General features: G+C 35.4%; 3 non-coding genes across 3 annotated transcripts; 1 reads left to right on the top strand and 2 right to left on the bottom strand.

The window, feature by feature from the left end:
• Positions 1–2,307: 2,307 nt before the first annotated feature.
• TRNAQ-UUG (transfer RNA glutamine (anticodon UUG)) lies at positions 2,308–2,379 on the bottom strand. Its single transcript has one exon. It is a non-coding gene; the product is annotated as a tRNA-Gln (tRNA).
• A 4,142-nt stretch (positions 2,380–6,521) lies between these two features.
• Positions 6,522–6,593, bottom strand: TRNAC-GCA (transfer RNA cysteine (anticodon GCA)). The gene has a single exon. It is a non-coding gene; the product is annotated as a tRNA-Cys (tRNA).
• Positions 6,594–20,269: 13,676 nt separating this feature from the next.
• TRNAP-UGG (transfer RNA proline (anticodon UGG)) lies at positions 20,270–20,341 on the top strand. Its single transcript has one exon. It is a non-coding gene; the product is annotated as a tRNA-Pro (tRNA).

Genomic DNA, 20,341 nt, shown 5'->3' on the forward strand with positions numbered 1-20,341 from the left:
ATTTTTTTAGAAGTTTCAATAATACACTTAATCTTTAAAAAAAAAAATCTATAGAAACTATTAATTTGTTTTTTAAAAAAATATGGTTGAATTTTCAAAAAAAAAAAAAAAAAAAAAAAAAAAAACTTCAAAACTACGTAATTTTCAAAAGTGTTTAAAAAAAGATAGATGAGGAGAAAATTGTGTTCATGGGTAGAAAATTGAAGGTTATTTTAGGAGATGGTTTTCAAGATCAGTATAAGATCCTGAAAACATAACAAGAAGTAATATCCTAGCTTAAGGTCGCCATTAAGAACCTACTAGTAGGCTACTTACTAAGTTTTACTCACTCCATGTTTATCATTTTTTTTCAAGTAACTAAGAGTTGGTCGTGGATGAGAGCGGACTTTGGAGTGTGGGCCATGGACTAACCTCTGTTTTTAATCTAGTATTTTTTGTTCTTCTTTTAAGTCTGCTTCTTATTTTGTGTTTGTAACGAGTATGTATATGTAACACCCAAAAAATGAAGAAAATTATCTCCCATAAGAATAAGCCACTCATGAAAGACCCAATGGATAGAAAGGAAAAAAATTAAAGGATTAAGCAAGAACAAAGGACTTAGTCAAGTCACTCGTGTACCCTAACAAGTGATTTCACGGAGTTAAAGGCCTTTTGAAAAGGATTGGAAACGAAAAAGTAATTCCTTATCTAGAAGGAATCTCAAGATAAAAAATCTTTCCGGATTTGTAATTCCTTATCTAGAAGGAATCTCAAGATAAAAAAAAAAAAGGGAAAAATGATAAAAAAAAAAAAAAATGAGAAATTTGTAGAAAAATTTTGGATTTAAAAAAATAATAATAATAAAATATTCGGAAAGTGGTAAATTAACAAAAAAAACCCTAGAAGAATGGATAATTACAGAAATGCCACTCTAATTAGAAATGCCACTCTAATTAGAATCAGAGCATATTCGGAAAGGCAATAGGCGTTTAGATTATGGGTCTTCTACTCTCAGATTTCTTCCAAATTCGAGAGCAATCCTCCACCATTTCTCTTCACACTTATTCCTACCGTTTCTCAACAAGATTACCCACAAGTTCTATGAAAGAATAGAGTGCTGAAAGTGCCTAGAAACCATTCCCCCAATTCAATCCGCCATTGAAGAACTTCAAGAAAAACTTGAAAATCCAACCTGAGGATACATGATGACTCGTCGAGCAAGAATGATTCCAATCAGTTTCTGTACCTTCAAGGAATGCTTCCATAGAAGACCACGAAGAAAAATAACCTCGAGAGCGTGCCAAATTGAAGGAAATAGGTTTCAAAATTAAATTGGGGATAAGAGTCACAATTCCTATCTACGATCTCTTTTACTTCAAATTAAGGATTCCTCTAGCTTCAGAGGAAGAAGTTGAGTAAACTTGATGAAGGAATCCAGAGCTGAAACGTCTTAGAATAAGCTACCCACGAGATCGAAAATCTGGCATTTCGAGTGAGTTGCATACCGAGAACGACTTCTGGAAATTAAGGTTCTACACTCCAAGGCGTTCCTCCAAACTAATTCCTTGAGCCTGAAGATAGGATATGGAAGAGGTTCAATGAAGAAATAGGGCCTTGAAACCCGTAGAATCGGCTACCCAATAAGAAATCCTTTGTTTTATCTCCAGCGATAAATCAGATTTTGGATGAACTTTTGTAGCGAATATCTTAGGCTACGATCCACGAGAAGTTATCAAATAAATCCCAAGCCCTTTCTTGTAACATCCATCTTTGTTTTATCTCCAGCGATAAATCAGATTTTGGATGAATTTTTGTAGCGAATATCTTATGCTACGATCCACGAGAAGTTATCAAATAAATCCCAAGCAATCAGATTTTGGATGAACTTTTGTAGCGAATATCTTAGGCTACGATCCACGAGAAGTTATCAAATAAATCCCAAGCCATCAGATTTTGGATGAACTTTTGTAGCGAATATCTTAGGCTACGATCCACGAGAAGTTATCAAATAAATCCCAAGCCCTTTCTTGTAACATCCATCTTTAAGTTTCACGAAAAAATCAAGGAGAGAAACACGGTATGAATCCTTTTCTTGAGAGGTTATATAAGGTAATGAAGTTTGGGAGTTATTGGAAAACTTTAGTTAGCGAAATCAGTATGAATCCTTTTCTTGAGAGGTTATATAAGGTAATGAAGTTTGGGAGTTATTGGAAAACTTTAGTTAGCGAAATCATGATATGGGAGAAAATGCTCATCACGATCCATATGACTTTACTAATAGATACTACGTTCCTTATTCAGTGTTTTCACATCAAGGTCATTTCATAAAGGTCCTACCGGGAGTTGAACCCAGGTCATTGGATTCAAAGTCCTAAGTGTTAACCACTACACCACAGAACCCCTTGTAAAAATTTATTTTGGAATGGTTTTCCTATTTTATGCCGATTCAACAACAAGGGAGATCCTATCATGAGTCAAACTCAAGTTATTGGATTCAAAGTTCTAGAGTTGTTTTATCTAACTCGTTCTGATCTTGAGCACCTTTAGAGTGGTTGCAGAAGTAACCCTCGAGTGTTGATTGAAGCTCTTGGAGAACATGTAATTTTATATATTTCTTATAGTTAATTTATATATTGTTGTATATTACAAACAAATTGAAATAATACTTTACATCCCGTCTTTCTTTCTTCCATGCAAAACTTAACATGAAAACTATATTATTTCAATATTCACTCGAGAAACAAGGGGTGAAAACTATATTATTTCAAACCCTCCATTATTGCTTCTACTTTGCGTGAAAATGCTTCCACTAAATCATGTTACTAACTAGTTGGTTTGGTTTGGTTCAATTCTTGGGTCCACTAGATTGAATTGACGTAGCTCAATTAAACTCTTGATAATATAAAAATCATAAGTTTCTTAAATTAACTTAACTTAAAAGTTTAACCCCTAATCTTTTTTAGAATGTTTAGCTTTGTGTCTAGTTGATCTCTAAATGCTTAGAAGTATCTAATAAGACTTCTATTTAAGGAACTTTTCACTATAAAAGATGTAAGACTTAGTTTATTATTAAGGAATTTTAAATGAGTGATTTGATATATCATAGAGGACAAACTATTTATTTGTTTCAAATATCTTACGTTGACCATTCTTTTTTGTCAAGTATTTTGAATATTATCATTGTGAATTACTAATGGCATTAGATTGAATCTCATTCATAACAATATCCCAAAACTCAGGTAAATATGACATCAAAATTAATACTTTAATTTCCACTTAACTCAGTTGACTAATAATCATAATAGTCACCCGTGCACAAATATTTACAACCTTAAAAGGTAAAATTATAAGGAGTACAAGAAAAAAGTGTTTAAAATAGTTTCAAAATATAGAAAAAAAAAATAGTAGGAATTGGTCAAAGTCAATACCCATTGATCACTTATGTCACAACACAACACATATGAGGGTAACATTTTTTCATTTCTCTACTATATTAGGCCCTTTGGTTTATTGGCTTTACAAGATGGAGACATGAAGTTTTCTATGTTCGAAATCAATTTGGTTGATTGTTTTCTGGTTAGCATTGGTACCATCAAAACTTGTTTATTTCTTTGAAATGTTTGAGTTTACAATTTACATGTTTTCATTTTTCTACTTTGTCTTCTTGCATTTCGAAATGAAGCAAAATTAGTCTGAGTGTTTTAGGCAGATTGTTATCATTCTAATTTTTAACTAAAAAAAAAAAAAAAAAAAATTAGTCTCGTTGTCACGCTTAAAACTACCCTATAGGTATAATCGACCTATTATCCTTCCACCAATAGGAGCAAAAGGCAACGTTACTATGTGAAACTAGTTTCATGTCATTTATTCAACAATAAGGGTGTTAGCATGCATTTGGAAATGAACTCATATTTAAAAAATTTATATAAAATAGAAAAGAATTGTTATCTCAACTTCACCCAAGACCTATGGCCCGACTCCCAACATGGAAGGGATAATCTAGAGAATCATTCCAAGAACCCTAACGGATGGGTTACAAACTCACATTTCGGTGTGTTCTCCAAGCACGGATTGCAAGTTAAAAGAGAGGTTGAAAACAAAGTAAAATTGTTAAGGATAGTTGACCGTTCATTATAAGGCAAATATCTATTACGGGTTATCATATTTGGCATTTTATTAAAGGCAAATATATTGTATTCATTTATTATTCTTTCCTTTTATAGCTATTTCCATATTATTTGTATTTTACCATATTTCCGTATTCTGTAAATGATTATAAATAAGAGAACTCTCACCACCATTTAGGTGTGGTGGATTCAGCAAACATTCACATGGTATCAGAGCCCTTTCGGTTTAACAACCTGATCCTGTCTTCTCTATGGCTTCTGAATCTTCTTATCATCATCTTCTTTTCAATACTCTAATTCATATGATCACCATCAAACTTTCTTCCTCCAATTATCTTCTCTGGAAAAGCCAACTTCTCCCTCTCCTTGAGAGTCAAGACATGCGGGGCTATGTCGATGGAACTATGGTTCCACCACCTCGCTTTGAACCAGAAACCTCCTCTTCCTCCTCAACAATCAACCCCAAATATTTGGCATGGAGAGCAGCCGATCAACGACTTCTCTGTCTCCTGCTCTCCTCTCTCACTGAGGAAGCCATGGCTGTTGTCGTTGGTCTATTTACTGCACGTGATGTTTGGCTTGCGTTGGAAACTACGTTCAGCGATAAGTCGAAAGCTCGTGAACTGAGACTCAAGGATGACTTGCAGTTGATGAAACGTGGCACCAAACCTGTTGCTGAGTATGCCCGTGCCTTCAAAAAAATTGTGACCAACTTCATGCCATTGGCAGACCCGTCGAGGACATTGATAAAGTGCACTGGTTACTTCGTGGACTCGGCACCGAATTTTCAGCGTTTTCTACTGCTCAGATGGCTCTCACGCCTATCCCCTGTTTTGCAGATTTAGTCTCTAAAGCTGAAAGTTTTGAGTTGTTTCAACGCTCCCTTGAGTCCTCTGACACCACTCCTACAGCATTCACAGCCACTAATCGTGGTCGCACCCATGGAAGCCACCCTGCTTCCTTTACCAACCAACGAGGTCGTTCTTATTCTCACAAAAACAACTCTTCTAATCGAGGACGAACCCACTCAAGTCAGGGTCGTCGACCACCTCACTGCCAAATATGCCGCAAAGAGGGCCATTATGCTGACCGCTGCAACCAACGGTATGTTCGACCTGATTCTTCTCATGCTCACCTTGCTGAAGCCTTTAACACGTCATGTTCTATTGCTGGACCCGATGCTGCTGATTGGTTTTTGGACACTGAAGCTTCACCCACTCCTGATGGTCTCTTTATTAGTCAATTAAAATATGATCGAGATATTCTTACTCGTGCTCAGTTGCTCGATAGCAAACCAGTTCACACTCCCATGGTTGTTTCTTAACACCTAACTGCTGATGGTTCTCCTTTCTCTGATCCTACTCTCTATAGATCTCTTGTTGGCGCCCTTCAATACTTGACTATTACGCGTCCAGATATTGCCTATGCTGTCAATTCTGTCAGTCAATTCTTGCATGCCTCTATTGCAGATCACTTTCTTGCTGTCAAACGTATTCTTCGCTATGTCAAAGGTACACTTCACTTTGGTCTTACCTTTCGTCCATTCACTGTTCCTAGTACGCTAGTCGCTTATTCGGATGCTGACTGGGCTGGTTGTCCCGATACTCGTCGTTCTACATCCGGCTATTCTATTTACCTTGGTAACAATCTCGTTTCTTGGAGTGCCAAAAAGCAACCTACTGTCTCACGCTCCAGCTGTGAATCTGAGTATCGTGCTCTTGCCACAACTGCTGCTGAACTTCTTTGGGTTACGCATCTTTTGCATGACCTCAAGGTCCCTATCTTACAGCAGCCCTTACTCTTATGTGACAACAAAAGTGCTATTTTTTTTTAGCTCTAATCCCGTTTCTCACAAGCGGGCCAAACATGTTGAACTAGATTATCATTTCCTTCGAGAACTTGTTATCGCTGGCAAACTTCGCACACAATATGTACCCTCTCATCTCCAAGTTGCTGACATCTTCACAAAGAGTATTTCTTGACCTCTCTTTGAATTTTTCAGATCCAAGCTTCACGTTCGTTCAAATCCGACGCTCAACTTGCGGGGGGGTGTTAAGGATAGTTGACCGTTCATTATAAGGCAAATATCTAGATATTTGCCTTACATTACGGGTTACCATATTTGCCATTTTATTAGAGGCAAATATATTGTATTCATTTATTATTCTTTCTTTTTATAGCTATTTCCATATTATTTGTATTTTACCATATTTCTGTATTTTGTAAATGATTATAAATAAGAGAACTCTCACCACCATTTAGGTGTGGTGGATTCAGCAAACATTCACAAAAATGATAAAAGGGCCCAACCAAATTCGAACCATATTTATGTATTCTGTAAATGATTATAAATAAGAGAACTCTCACCACCATTTAAGTGTGGTGGATTCAGCAAACATTCACAAAAATGATAAAAGGGCCCAACCAAATTCGAATGGGTGACCTCTTGATCTGCAGTCAAATGCTTTACCACTGAGCTATGGACCCATTTTGCATGATTTCAACTTGAGTGACCCCTTCTACAGAGTGTCAGTCTAAAAGTGTAAAAAGTGTCTCTCCAAAATAAAAGGGCCCAACCAAGTTCAAACGGGTGACCGGTCAAATTCTCTACCACTGAGCCATGGATCCATTTTGTAGAATTTTAACCTTATTGACCCCTTAGACATAGTGTCGGTCCAAAAAGTGTAACAAATTTCTATCCAAGATAGAAGGGCCTGTTAGGATCGCACAACAACGCACACGCTCGATCTAGATGAACACAAAGAACAAGATAGAGAAAACTGCAAGGAGAACTCTGGCTAAAAGAATTTTTCTATTGATGACTTCACGTATGTACAGTAAGAGAGAATTACAGAGAATAGAAAGTACTTTTCAAAGCTGATGGTATATTATATATAGTTCAGTTTACTATATATAAGTTTACCAGATTTAACCATCTACTATATATAACCATTTACTATATATAGTTTTACTCGATTTAACCATCTACTATATATAGCTATTTACCATATATAGGTTTACTGGATATAGTTTTACCAAATATAGCTGTACTGGATATAGTTTTACCAAATATAGCTTCACCGGATATAACCGTTGACCAAGCTATAAATAAGCCGCTGGCTCCATAACCTAACAATTCTCCCACTTGGAGACTGATCTAGTCAACCAAGAATTTCATTTTCAAACGACCATGAGCATCTTCATGGTCTTCATGGCACCATATCAATTGAGACTTTGCACAACCTCAATATTCCAACATCAACACATTTTGTCAACATGTTTGCTGGATTCTTTGCACCCTCTATCTTCTCCAAACACATCACCATCTTTCACTAACCTGCAAGTGAAATGGTATCGTCTTATGTGTTTTCTCTTTAAATGATAGACCGGGTTCCTTCGCCAACTGTATGACACTATGACTATTTATGTTAAGAATCTTCGTGCTGCTTCTTGCCCATTCTTCCAGATAGTCAATCATCCATATCGTCTTCTTTCCAGCTTCAACTATTGCCACGTACTCAATGTCAGTACAACGCATTTTTGAAGCCTAGACGTCCCATCATCCATGGCTTGCTCCTACTTGGTTGTATCCTCCAACTGTAGGGTCTCATCAAAGGGTTGTGGTTCCCTTTCATCAGCAACAGATAGTGTAATGAAGGTACATACATATCTGGTACTCTGATAGTACAGGATGATCTTCTCAACACTAGTTCAAGTGTCAGTTGCTCCACTGCTGATTCCTCCGCAACAACCTCAGGAGTTTGTTGAGTATCTGCTACAAGATCACTTGGTGATTTTCTCCGCAACTCAACCTCAACTCCCACTTGCTTTGTTGTCTTGGAACCTTGCTCCACATCTGGTTCCTCAGCAGTGGTCTCAGGAGTTTCTTGAGTATCTGCTACAACATCACTAGGTGAGTTTCCCTGCAACTCAAGCTCAACTCCCACTTTCTTTGTGGTCTTGGAACCGTGCTCCACATCTGGTTCCATTTCCAATCGCACTTTCTTCAATTCTCTGGCGGTCCTTGTGAAGCTAACTCGTTTCTGCTTGCTCATAACGTAGTTCTCACAACGACCCACATCAACAGATTTCAGACCTTCTAAAACTCCTTTCGCAGCCAGCCTCTTCATTCCTTTCGTGCTCATAGGTTCAAGTCTATTGTGCTGTAGACTTGAATTTGAAGCACTCTCAGCAACAGCAGCTATGTTCATACACCCTGTAGTGGTGTATAAGGTTCCAGATTTTGAGCCACGTGCTACCACCGTAGCACCCTTCATAATCTTCCACGAACTCTTCCCTAACTTTGTTGCATAACCTGTGCTGTCCAACTGACCAATAGAGATCAGGTTCCTTCAGAGACCAGGAATATATCTGACATCCTTTAATGTCCACTGATTTCCTGCTGGAGTTTTTATGCAGACATCTCCTTTCCTTTAATCTCCAAATCTTTGTTGTCGGTAAGATACACCTTCTCGAAATTTCCAGACTTGAAATTCCAGAACAACTCTTTATTTGGAGACGAATGAAAAGATGCACATGAATCCAAAATCCAGGATTCAATCGAACTGTCCACACTGAGGATTAGAGCATCCCCAATGTCTTCTGCTGAATTTATAGAATCATCACATCTCCAAATTTGTGATTCTTCTTTCTCTTTGGTCTTGTACAACCTGTCCGAAAGTGACCTTTTTCTCCACAATTCCAACACGTTACGTTTGGTCTATTTGGAGATTTTTGCAACTTCATCCGCTACTTCAACCATGCAAATATTTACTTTTGAATCTCCAAATGGTCTTGACTCAAACGAATCAGCTTGTCACACGTGAAATGATGGTTGAACCTAGCCTATCCAATTTTGTAGATGAAATATGAATGCTTGTTGAATCTTCTTGGCCTTGGGTTGTGTAATAGGTCCAGTTGGAACACCGTGATTCTTATCATCATCCCCCTCTTCAAAAGGATTCGTCCTCGAATCAGAAAAATCATCACCTACATCAAAAGGTCTCAACTCAGCAACATTGAAAGTAGAATGTACACTGTGATTCTTATCATCATCCCCCTCTTTAGGATTCGTCCTCGAATAAGAAAAATCATCATCTACATCAGAAGGACTCAACTTAGCAACATTGAAAGTAGAATGTATTGACAATTCTAAGGGAAGATCAATTTTATTGTTCCATGCAATAAAATGAGTCATTTTACTAAATGTCTTATAGAGCATTTATAGTCAAATAAAGAATTAGGAATCCACCCTATCTACAAACGCACTCCCAATTGAGCTATCCACACTAACATTAAAATGAAAATTCATCAGTAAAATTATTTACGCTAACTCATCTAAATTTTAAAAAGAAATCATCTCTAAATTTAGATAAGATAGTAAGTTATATTACTTGAATCAGGTGTGGTGAAGGTCGAACAACACCTGACCTTCAAATCTTCAATATTAAGCTCTCCCAACTAAGCTATCCCCTGTAACATTGAAAATGAAAATTCTAAAAAGAAATAATCACTCATTTTAGATTGAATATTTTGGTTATGCAAGTTAGTCAACTTGAATTAGGTGCGGTGAACGTGGATCAAACACGTGACTTTCAGATCTTCGGTGATGCTCTCACGTGACTTTCAAATCTTCAGTGACGCTCTCCAAACTTAGCTATCCCCGCTAACATTAAAAATAAAAATTCATCGGTTAAGATATTTTCACTACTTCATTGAGATTTTAAAAAAAATAATCACTAATTTTAAATTTTATAGCAAGGTTATGCAACTTAGTCAACTTGAACGCTCTCCAAACTGAGCTATCCCCGCTAACATTAAAAATAAAAATTCATGGGTTCATAAGATATTTTCACTACTTCATTGAGATTTTAAAAAGAAATAATCACTAATTTTAGATTGAATAGCCAGTTTATGCAACTTAGTCAACTTGAATTAGGTACAGTGAACGTGGATCAAACACGTGCCCTTGAGATCTTTAGTGACGCTCTCCCAACGAAGCTATCCCGGCTAACATTAAAAATGAAAACTCATTAGTAAAGTATTTAGCTAATTCATTGATATTTTAAAAGGAAATAATCAATAATTTTAAATTGAATAGTCACGAGTGAAGTTATGTGACTTGATTCAGGTGCGGTGAACGTGGATCGAACACGTGACCTTCACATTTTCAGTCTGACGCTCTCAAAACTAAGTTATCTTCGCTAATATTTGAAAAAAAAATCATAAGTAAAGGTATTTCCGCTAATTCATTATATTTTAAAAAAGAAATAATCACTAATTTTAGATTGAATAAAGTTATGCAACTTAATGAACTTATGCAACGTAAACCAAGTGCGGTGAACGTGGATTAAACATGTAACCTTCAGATATTCAGTCTGAACTAAGCTATCCCCGTTAACACTAAAAATCAAAATTCATGTGTAAAAGTATTTCTGCTAATTCATTATTCGTTGAAATTTTAAAAATAAATAATAACTAGTTTATTTTTTATTGAATAGTGAGCTTATGCAAATGGAAACAGGTGCTGTGAACGTGGAGATTAAACATGCGACCTTCAAATCTTTAGTTTGACACTCTCCCCGCTAACATTAAAAATAAAAATTCATAAAACTATAAGGTGCGAATGAATGCAGATTGAACACAAGATCTTCCAATAATCGATCTGATGCTCTCCCAACTAAGCCATCCTAGATAACATAAAAAATAAATAATCACATCTTTTAGATTGAATAGTAAAGTTATGCAACTTAGTCAACTTATGCCAGTTGGATAAAAAACGTGACAGATCTTCTGCTAATTCATTGTGATTTTAAAAAGAAATAATCGATCTTCTGCTAATTCATTGAGATTGAGATTTTAAAAAGAAATAATTTCTAATGCAGTGAACGTGGATCAAACGTTACCTTTAAATCTTCAATATGACGCTCTCCTTGAGCTATCCACGCTAATATTAAAATTAAAAATTCAAAAAGAAATAATCGCTAATGCAGTGAACGTGGATCAAACGTTACCTTTAAATCTTCAATATGACACTCTCCCTGAGCTATCCACGCTAATATTAAAATTAAAAATTCAAAAAGAAATAATCGCTAATGTAGTGAACGTGGATCAAGCGTTACCGCTAATGCAGTGAACGTGGATCAAACGTTACCTTTAAATCTTCAATATGACACTCTCCCTGAGCTATCCACGCTAATATTAAAATTAAAAATTCAAAAAGAAATAATCGCTAATGTAGTGAACGTGGATCAAGCGTTACCTTTAAATCTTCAATATGACGCTCTCCCTGAGCTATCCACGCTAATATTAAAATTGAAAATTCATAAGTACAGGTATTTCCACTAATTCATTATATTTTAAACATAAATAATCACTAGTTTTAGAAAGAATATTCAAATTATACAACCTGAACAAAGTACGATGAATGTGGATCGAACACGTGAACTTCAGATCTTCAGTCTGACGCTCTCCCAACTGAGCTATCCCCGCAATCATTGGAAATGAAAATTCATCAGTAAAGGTATTTTCGCTGATTCCTTGAGATTTTAAAAAGAAATAATGACTAATTTTTTATTGAATAGTCAGGTTATGCAAAAAGAAACAGGTGCAGTGAACGTGGAGATCGGACACGTGACCTTCAAATCTTAAATCTGACGCTCTCCAAACTGAGCTATCCCCGCTAACATTAAAAATGAAAGTTTTTAAATTTTAAGTAAAGGTATTTCAACTAATTAATTGAAATGTTAGAAAGAAATAATCACTAATTTTATATTGAATAGTCAAATTATGCACCGTGAACCATGTGTGGTGAACATGGATCGAACACGAGACCTTCAATCTAACGCTATCTCAACTGAGCTATCCACACTAACATTAAAAATAAAAATTCATGAGTAAATCCCGGATTTCTTTCTTTCACTGTAAAGCCGAACCGAAAGATGAATGAGACAGATTAGATTGAACAGTAAGATGCGGACGATATCGACCGTGACCTTGATACGGAGCTGGAGCTTCTAACTATGGGGAAACTGGAGGATCAGCTCCTGAACTACTTTGGTTCGCTAATTCATTGAAATTTTAAATAGAAATAATCACTAATTTTTAATAAGATATTCAAGTTATCCAACTTGTTTAAGGTGCGGTGAACTAGAACACGTTAGGTATTTTCGATAGTTCATTGAGATTTCAGAAAGGAATAATGACTAATTTTAGATTGAATAGTCGGGTTATGCAACTAGAATCAGGTGCGGTGAACGTGGAGATCAAACACGTGACCTTCAAATCTTCAGTCTGACGCTCTCCCAACAGAGTTATCCCTGCTAATATTAAAAATAAAAATTCATAAGTAAAGGTATTTTCGTTAATTCATTATATTTAAAAAAGAAATAATCACTAATTTTAGATTGAATAAGCAAGTTATGTTTTTAGATTGTATAGTCAGGTAATAAACTTGTATTAGGTGTGTTGAACGTGGATAAAACACGTGTGACATTCAAATCTTCAGTCGAACAATCTCCCAACTCAGCTACTCTTGCTATCATTAAAAATGAATATTTATCAGTAAAGGTATTAGGTACGCTTCTAGAAATTCAACAAAAGGCAATAGTATTAGATCGAGATGCCAGATTTAAAATTTTCCAAGGCATTGGGTACGCAGTTATAGTACGACATTCCACCCATAAACAGATGGTCAAACAGAAATGCTCAAGAAAATATTGGAAGACATGTTGAGGGTATATGTGATGGATTTTGCAGGAAGCTCGGATAAGTACCTACCCCTTATGAAATTCACTTATAATAATACTTGCCAAGCTACCATACAAATGGCCACATACGATGTTCTCTATGGACGAAGATTTCAATCCCTTATCTTTTGGGAAGAAGGGGGGCAAATGACAACTATTGGGCCAGAGTTGGTGCAAAGTACCAACGCCGCAGTTCAGAAGATTAAAGCTAGGATACAAACCGCAAAAAGCCGAGAGAAAAGCTATGCAGACCTAAGGCGCAAGGACATGGAATTGTAGATAGGGGATCATATATTCCTAAAGGTAGCACCCCATGAGAGGGGTGCTCAGGTAGGGTAAAAAGGGGAAGCTAAGCCCTAGGTTTATCCGTCCCTTTGAGATATTAGAAAGGATTGGATCTGTGGCCTATAGAATCGGGCAATGCCCAAACTTGTCTGCAGTACATAATATCTTTCATGTATCCATACTACGGAAGTATACCCTAGATCGTTCACACGTACTGGCTCATGAAACTCTCTTCTTGAGAGATGACCTAACGTATAAAGAAGACCCGATTAAAATAATAGACAAGAAAGTCAAATGATTGAGAAACAAGGAAATCTCTCTTGTTAAGGTCCTATGGAAGAATCATAGAGTAAAAGAAGCCACTTGGGAAACAGAAGGCAAAGAATAACCTTCTACCTTGACCTATTTTAGAATAAACACTTTTGTTGACTGAAAGTTTTCAAAGGAGAGGAGAATTTGCAACACTCAAGGTCACCAATAAGAGACAGTGTATAATCCCTACTAGGTTGTATCTAGAAGTAAAGAACAAGTAAAATTGAAAAAACATTGAGAAAATGATACTTTTTCTAATTTGTATAAACTTCCCGAATCATTAAATTTTTTATAGAATAAGAATTACAAGTTGCTTAAAAAAGGAAGGCTCCGATCGGAGAAGACTTTTTTGGCAGAAGATTCAGAAAAATCAAGAATGAAATTATAGAAATTCTAGACGTTTCAATGGTAGTGGAAAATCCGTCTATAAATTATGAATAAGGGTAGACTATTAGGGGCAAGAAGCAAGCTTAATCGAGTACCCAATCGAGAGATACAAGTTTTTTGTTTTGGGGTATCGTGTTCATGGGTTTACCTAGAATTCGAGAACTATAGTCCACTATTCATTTCCAAACTTGTTCCTGCACCTTCTAAATAAGTTTACCCATAAGTTTGGTGAAGGAAAGAGGTCCTCAAAGTGCTAGTAGGTTTTCACACGAATTAGTCCACGTTAGGTTACCCTCTAATGTTTTCCTAAGCTAAAACCTCAACTCCTAAAGCCTAACCTATGACATTATGTATAAACCTAGGTTCATCAATAATCCATGTACCAAGTACCTAGAACTATGTGAATAACATGCTAAATAAGTTGCTAGGATCCATACCCATAAGTAACCAGTATCTGCATTATGATGTGTACTAAAAGGCCCCTATTTCTCTTTAGGTAGGATGTCCTGCAATATGTATCATGAGATGGATGTTATGATAGGCTTACCTTTCCCATCAGCTAAACGAGATGTCCTGCACCACGATTTACCAGTAGGATTACATGATTATGACGACACCACTCATGTGTTCATGGGGAGAAAATTGAAGGTTATTTTAGCATAAGGTTTTCAGGATCAGTATATGATACATGACACGATGACCTCTAAGTTCTAAGATCCTGAAAACATAACAAGAAGTAATATCCTAGCTTAAGGTCGCGATTAAGAACCTACGAGTAGGCTACTTACTAAGTTTTACTCAATCCATGTTTATCATTTTTTTTCAAGTAACTAAGAGTTGGTCGTGGATGAGATTGGACTTTGGAGTGTGGGCCATGGACTAACCTCTATTTTTAATCTAGTATTTTTCGTTCTTCTCTAGATTCAAAATAAGCGAAAAATGATAAAAAAGCGATGAGGAATTTGTAGAAAAATTATGGATTTTTCTAGAAAAATAATAATAAAATATTCGAAAAGTGGAAAATTACCAAAATACCCCTAGAAGAATGGATAATTACAGAAATGCCACTCCAAGCAAAATCCTTCGAACACAAATTTCAACCGTCGGATCTCCTCCAAAATTTGATATGATCTAGAACGAACACGTACTGATCATCACATCCAACGACTAGTATTCAAAGCCAAGGTCGGTAAGGCTATGATCGGAGTTGATATCTCCGAAAAATTATCCAGAAAGTTCGATATCTAAATAACGAAGATTCTAGAGCTCTCAATGTTGGTTTAAGCTCCTCCTATAAAGTCTGAAGTAGGAGCAACAATACGGAATAAGATTCGAGAAAGGTCGATCCCCCAATCGAGGGCAATAAGCGTTTAGATTGTTGGTCTCCTACTCTCAGATTTCTTCCAAATTCGAGAGCAATCCTCCACCATTTCTCTTAAAACTTCTAAATAACGAAGAATCTGGAGCTCTCAATGTCGGTTTAAGCTCCTCCTATAAAGTCTGAAGTAGGAGAAACAATACGGAATAAGAATCGAGAAAGGTCGATCCCCCAATCGAGGGCAATAAGCGTTTAGATTATGTGTCTCCTACTTTCAGATTTCTTCCAAATTTTAGAGCAATCCTCCACCATTTCTCTTCAAACTTATTCCTACCATTTCTCAACAAGATTACCCACAAGTTCGATGAAGGAATATAGTGCTGAAAGAGCCTAGAAACCATTCCCCCAATTCAATCAACCATTGAAGAACTTCAAGAAAAACTTGAAATCCAATCCGAGGATACATGATGATTAGTCGAGCAAGAATGATTCCAATCAGTTTCTACACCTCCAAGGAATGCTTCCATAGAAGACCACAAAGAAAAGTAACCTCGAGAGCGTGTCGAATTGAAGGAAATAGATTTTGAAATTAAATTGGGGATAAGAGTCGAATTCCTATCTACGATCTCTTTTCCTTCAAATTAAGGATCCTCTAGCTTCAGAGGAAGAAGTTGAGTAAACTTGATGAAGGAATCGAGAGAGGAAACATCGTAAAACAAGCTACCCAAGAGATCGAAAAATCTGGCGTTTCTAGTGAGTTGCATACCGAGAATGATTTTTGGAAATTAACGTCTTACATTCAAAGACGTTCCTCCAAACCAATTCCTTTAGCCTGAAGAAAGGATATGGAAGAGGTTCGATGAAGAAATAGGGCCTTGAAACCCCTAGAATCGGCTACCCAATAAGAAATCCTTTGTTTTATCTCCTGCGATAAATCAGATTTTGGATGAACTTTGGAAGCGAATATCTTAGGCTACGATCCACGAGAAGGTATCAAATCAATCCCTAGCCCTTCCTTGTAATACCCATCTTTAAGTTTCACGAAGAAATCGAGGAGAGAAACACTGTAAATGAGGCTGTACAGGCCGAGTTTCAGATGGCGGCGACGTGAAAAATGCGCATCTTCTTCCTGTTCAGAGGAAGAAAACGATGATATGGCCAGTTCAACTGAACTGTCCAAGTCAACTCAAAATATGACTTTTTCTCGGGTTTTCTCAATTTTAACCCCATTCTAGACCGATTCTCATAGAAAATCTTATGGTTTCAGAAACTAGACACAATAAGGAGTACGTGGAAGGAAATTTTGAAGTAATTTAGATACTGGAAGCTCAAGAATAGACGTCCCAAACGTCGACGACGAGGCAAGTAGCCACCTTGGACTTTTTGTTAAGAAATACTTGTATAAATCGCTTGGATTTTCATATGAACCCTAAACCAAGTATGAATTAAGGATATATGAAAGAAAAACCCAAAGAACCGTGAGTTAAGACCCCAAACCGATCAAATAGCTCGAGATTTAAGTAACGTTAAAATAACCCACTATATGAGCTCTGCTGCCTATCAAATTTTAATACTGGGCATATTATAGTATGTTGAGATCAGATATGAAATTTGGTGGTCATTAGATAAGGATAAGTAGGTAAACCAAGAAAGCGTGTAAAATGACCATAGTGCCCCTAAGGTAATTTACCTTCGGTTCATGACCTGACCTTCAAATGCTATGAAATTCATCGGCAGATCTTATTTTATGAAATGTTATATGAATCCTTATCCCAAGAGGTTATATAAGGTAATGAAGTTTGGGAGTTATTGGAAAACTTTAGTTAGTGAAACCAAGATATGGGAGAAAATACTCATCACGATCCATATGACCTTTGCCATGAAGCATGATGTTTATAAGTTTTGTAGTCAATGTTGCCAATGTTTGCTGCACAAAAAAAGATAGGGATGTTAAATTTTTAAGTCACTTTTGGAATACTAAGTCATAAATTCGGTAACAAAACATTAGGAGCATTGCTTAGGGCTATTATTTATAAGAATATTAAGTCATAAATTGGGTAACAAATTATTGTTTTCAACTACATGTCATCTTCAGATTAACGAGCAAACTAAGGTGGTTAATAGAACGTTAGGAGAATTGCTTAGGGCTATTAACAACAACTCTTTAATAAACTAAAATCATACCGTCAACATACTTAAACTATATAAAACTCTCTCTCCTCCCCTATTAAGTTTAGCTCTCCATACAAACTGAATTAAACAGAGGAATCCGCATCTTCATCATGTAAAATTGATGGAATAAGAAAATAGAGAGTTATCCCGGTTTGTTGCCATTCGTCAATGGAAGTTCCCTTCTCTTGAGCTCTCACGTCCACCTCTTTGCCCTAATCAATCCTTGTTGGTCTCCTTTTCTTTCTGCTGTCAACAGCTGCTGGATTAGTTGGATAAGTGTTTTCTTCTTCTTCTCTGGTTTCACAGCAGAGGCTGCTGGTGTGTAATTCGATTTTCTCCCCCAAAATGTGTCTCCTCTCCTCTTGGTCTTTCTTTTCCTTTTATATTGAGCATGCGTTCCCCTTTAGGGCTGAAAAGGAATAAGTAGTCCACATAGGATGTTCCTCATTGGGTAGTCAATGACCCACTTGGACTGATGATGTGAATTTAAAATTTTCATGTCATCCCCCATTTGTTTCCAAATTTGCTACTCCCACATGGTTTAGCATAAATGTCTGAAATTTTACCATATAACTCAATTAAATATACAATTAAGATCGATTTATGCCAAATCATATTTTTTTTTTCATGTTAGACCGCAATAAACGATTTCATGCTCACTAAGTACAATAAATGGGTAATAAATGAGAAAATTGTGAATAAGGGTGCAATATTAACTATAAAAAGACTTGATATAACTCTACTTTTAGAGAGTTATCAATATTATAATGGCTACTACCTAAATTATAACCTAAAGTTGATAATTGATGTCCAATTAGCCCACCCTAAATTTGTAATCATTGTGGAGTGATTGAAATTACAATGGAAGTAGTTTAAACTCCTAGTACCTTAAATGAAGTTGGTCTCTTCTAATAAAACACGAATTTCTCTTCAATATCATTAATACAATTATGCTTCATCTTGAACCTACTAAACATGAAACTAAAACTGCGTTCAATTTAACTCAATTTTATTGTCATCTTGAATGACGTGTAGAATATATTCTTGATTTACCTCGATATTTCATATTAGTTAAGCTTTTTGCAAAATCACAATTAGACAACAACATAGATGAACTTGGGTCTATTTATTATTTTAAAGAAAATTTCTTTCTCCATCTAATTCCTAAAAACTTTGCAACTAAATTCATATTATGCGAAGAAACAAATTTTTTACTCGCAAGAAGTAAAATATGAAACTTTAACTAAAATTTTATCTAAACAAATTTTATTGCCATACAACATAGATGACAATTGTAGCCTTCAAACAAAAACTAGAATAGTTGTGGTGAACGGGATAGAAACTCTAGTGTTCATCCATAATATACAACCACTACCTAAATTATGACCTAAAAATTTGAAAACATAAGTTGTAGTTGAAAATTACATAAAACAATCCCCTGAATCCAAGAACTCTGTCCAATTAGTAAATCCTAAAGATAGTAGCTAACATAGAGTAATTGAAGCTCCACATGAAGTAATTTAAAGTTCCAGTTACTTAACTAAAGTTTATCTCGTCTTTAATGAAGCATAAGTTGCACTTAAGTTCATGAAATGTTTATAGACTCCAACTCTTAGTACTATTAATGAAATTATATTTCATATGAGTTTGTCATAAATCAAACTATGGTACAATCAATACAACTTCATTTTCTTGTCATACGAAGCAAAATAGAAGAATTAAATCAAACAAACTGATGAACTGAGCCGAATAAATCCAACCCAACCCAAACTGATTAGTTTGATTCATTTGTTGGGTTGTAGTTTATTTGATAACACTTGCATATTAGAACAATTCAATATTACAAGCCTTACATACAAGTAAAATACTAGACCATCAACTCTTTGTTTTATAGTCCAACAACCGCTCAAGAAAATAGATTTCAAACTTGAGAGAAAAAAATATATTGAGTAGGAGCTAAAAATGTTGCATTTTTTTTAGAAAGGGCATTTGGTCTAGTGGTATGATTCACGATTAGGGTGCGAGAGGTCCCGAGTTCAATTCTCGGAATGCCCCTATGTTCATGTCATCAAAAGATGAGACTACCTAGTGTATTATCATTTATAATGATAATTCTCTTTTTTAATATCATTTACTTGTGTACTCCACGATATATGTCTCAACCTAGTGTATTATCATTTAATGATAATGCTCTTAATATCATTCACTTGTGTAATATATGTCTCAAATGGAACTATCAAACTAAAACTTACACTAGAAAATAAAAAATCCACGATATATGTCTCAACCTAGTGTATTATCATTTAATGATAATGCTCTTTTAATATCATTTACTTGTGTACTCCATGATATATGTCTCAACCTAGTATATTATCATTTAATGACAATGCTCTTTTAATATCATTTACTTGTGTACTCCATGATATATGTCTCAACCTAGTATATTATCATTTAATGACAATGCGCTTAATATCATTTACTTGTGTAATATATGTCTCAAATGAAACTATCAAACTAAAACTTACACGAGAAAATAAAAAATAAAAATTAAGAACTCCAAAATAACTTCTATTCTTTTTTCTTCTCTCTACAGTAATTCTATTCTTTTTTCTTCTCTCTCTACCGTAATTAACTTCTATCAAATAAAAATAACTTCTATTCTTTTTCCTTCTCTCTACAGTAATTCTATTATTTTTTCTTTTCTCTATAGTAATTCTATTATTTTTTCTTCTCTCTACCCTAATTAACTTCTATTCTTTAATTAACTTATATTCTTTTTTCTTCTCTCTACAGTAATTATCGCAAACCCTATGTAAATAATTTAACAGCGGTCTAGATCTAAAAGATATAATAATAATTGCTCGTGGATTTCATTAACAAAGAAAATAAATGAAATAATGATGATACATTCCATAAACAACTTAATATATAGTCATTAATTAGGGCATTTGGTCTAGTGGTATGATTCTTGCTTTGGGTGCAAGAGGTCTCGAGTTTGATTCTCGAAATGCCCC

This window comes from Cucurbita pepo, chromosome 10 (assembly GCF_057944985.1).
Source record: "Cucurbita pepo subsp. pepo isolate OVF chromosome 10, ASM5794498v1, whole genome shotgun sequence".
NCBI classification, from domain to species: domain Eukaryota; kingdom Viridiplantae; phylum Streptophyta; class Magnoliopsida; order Cucurbitales; family Cucurbitaceae; genus Cucurbita; species Cucurbita pepo.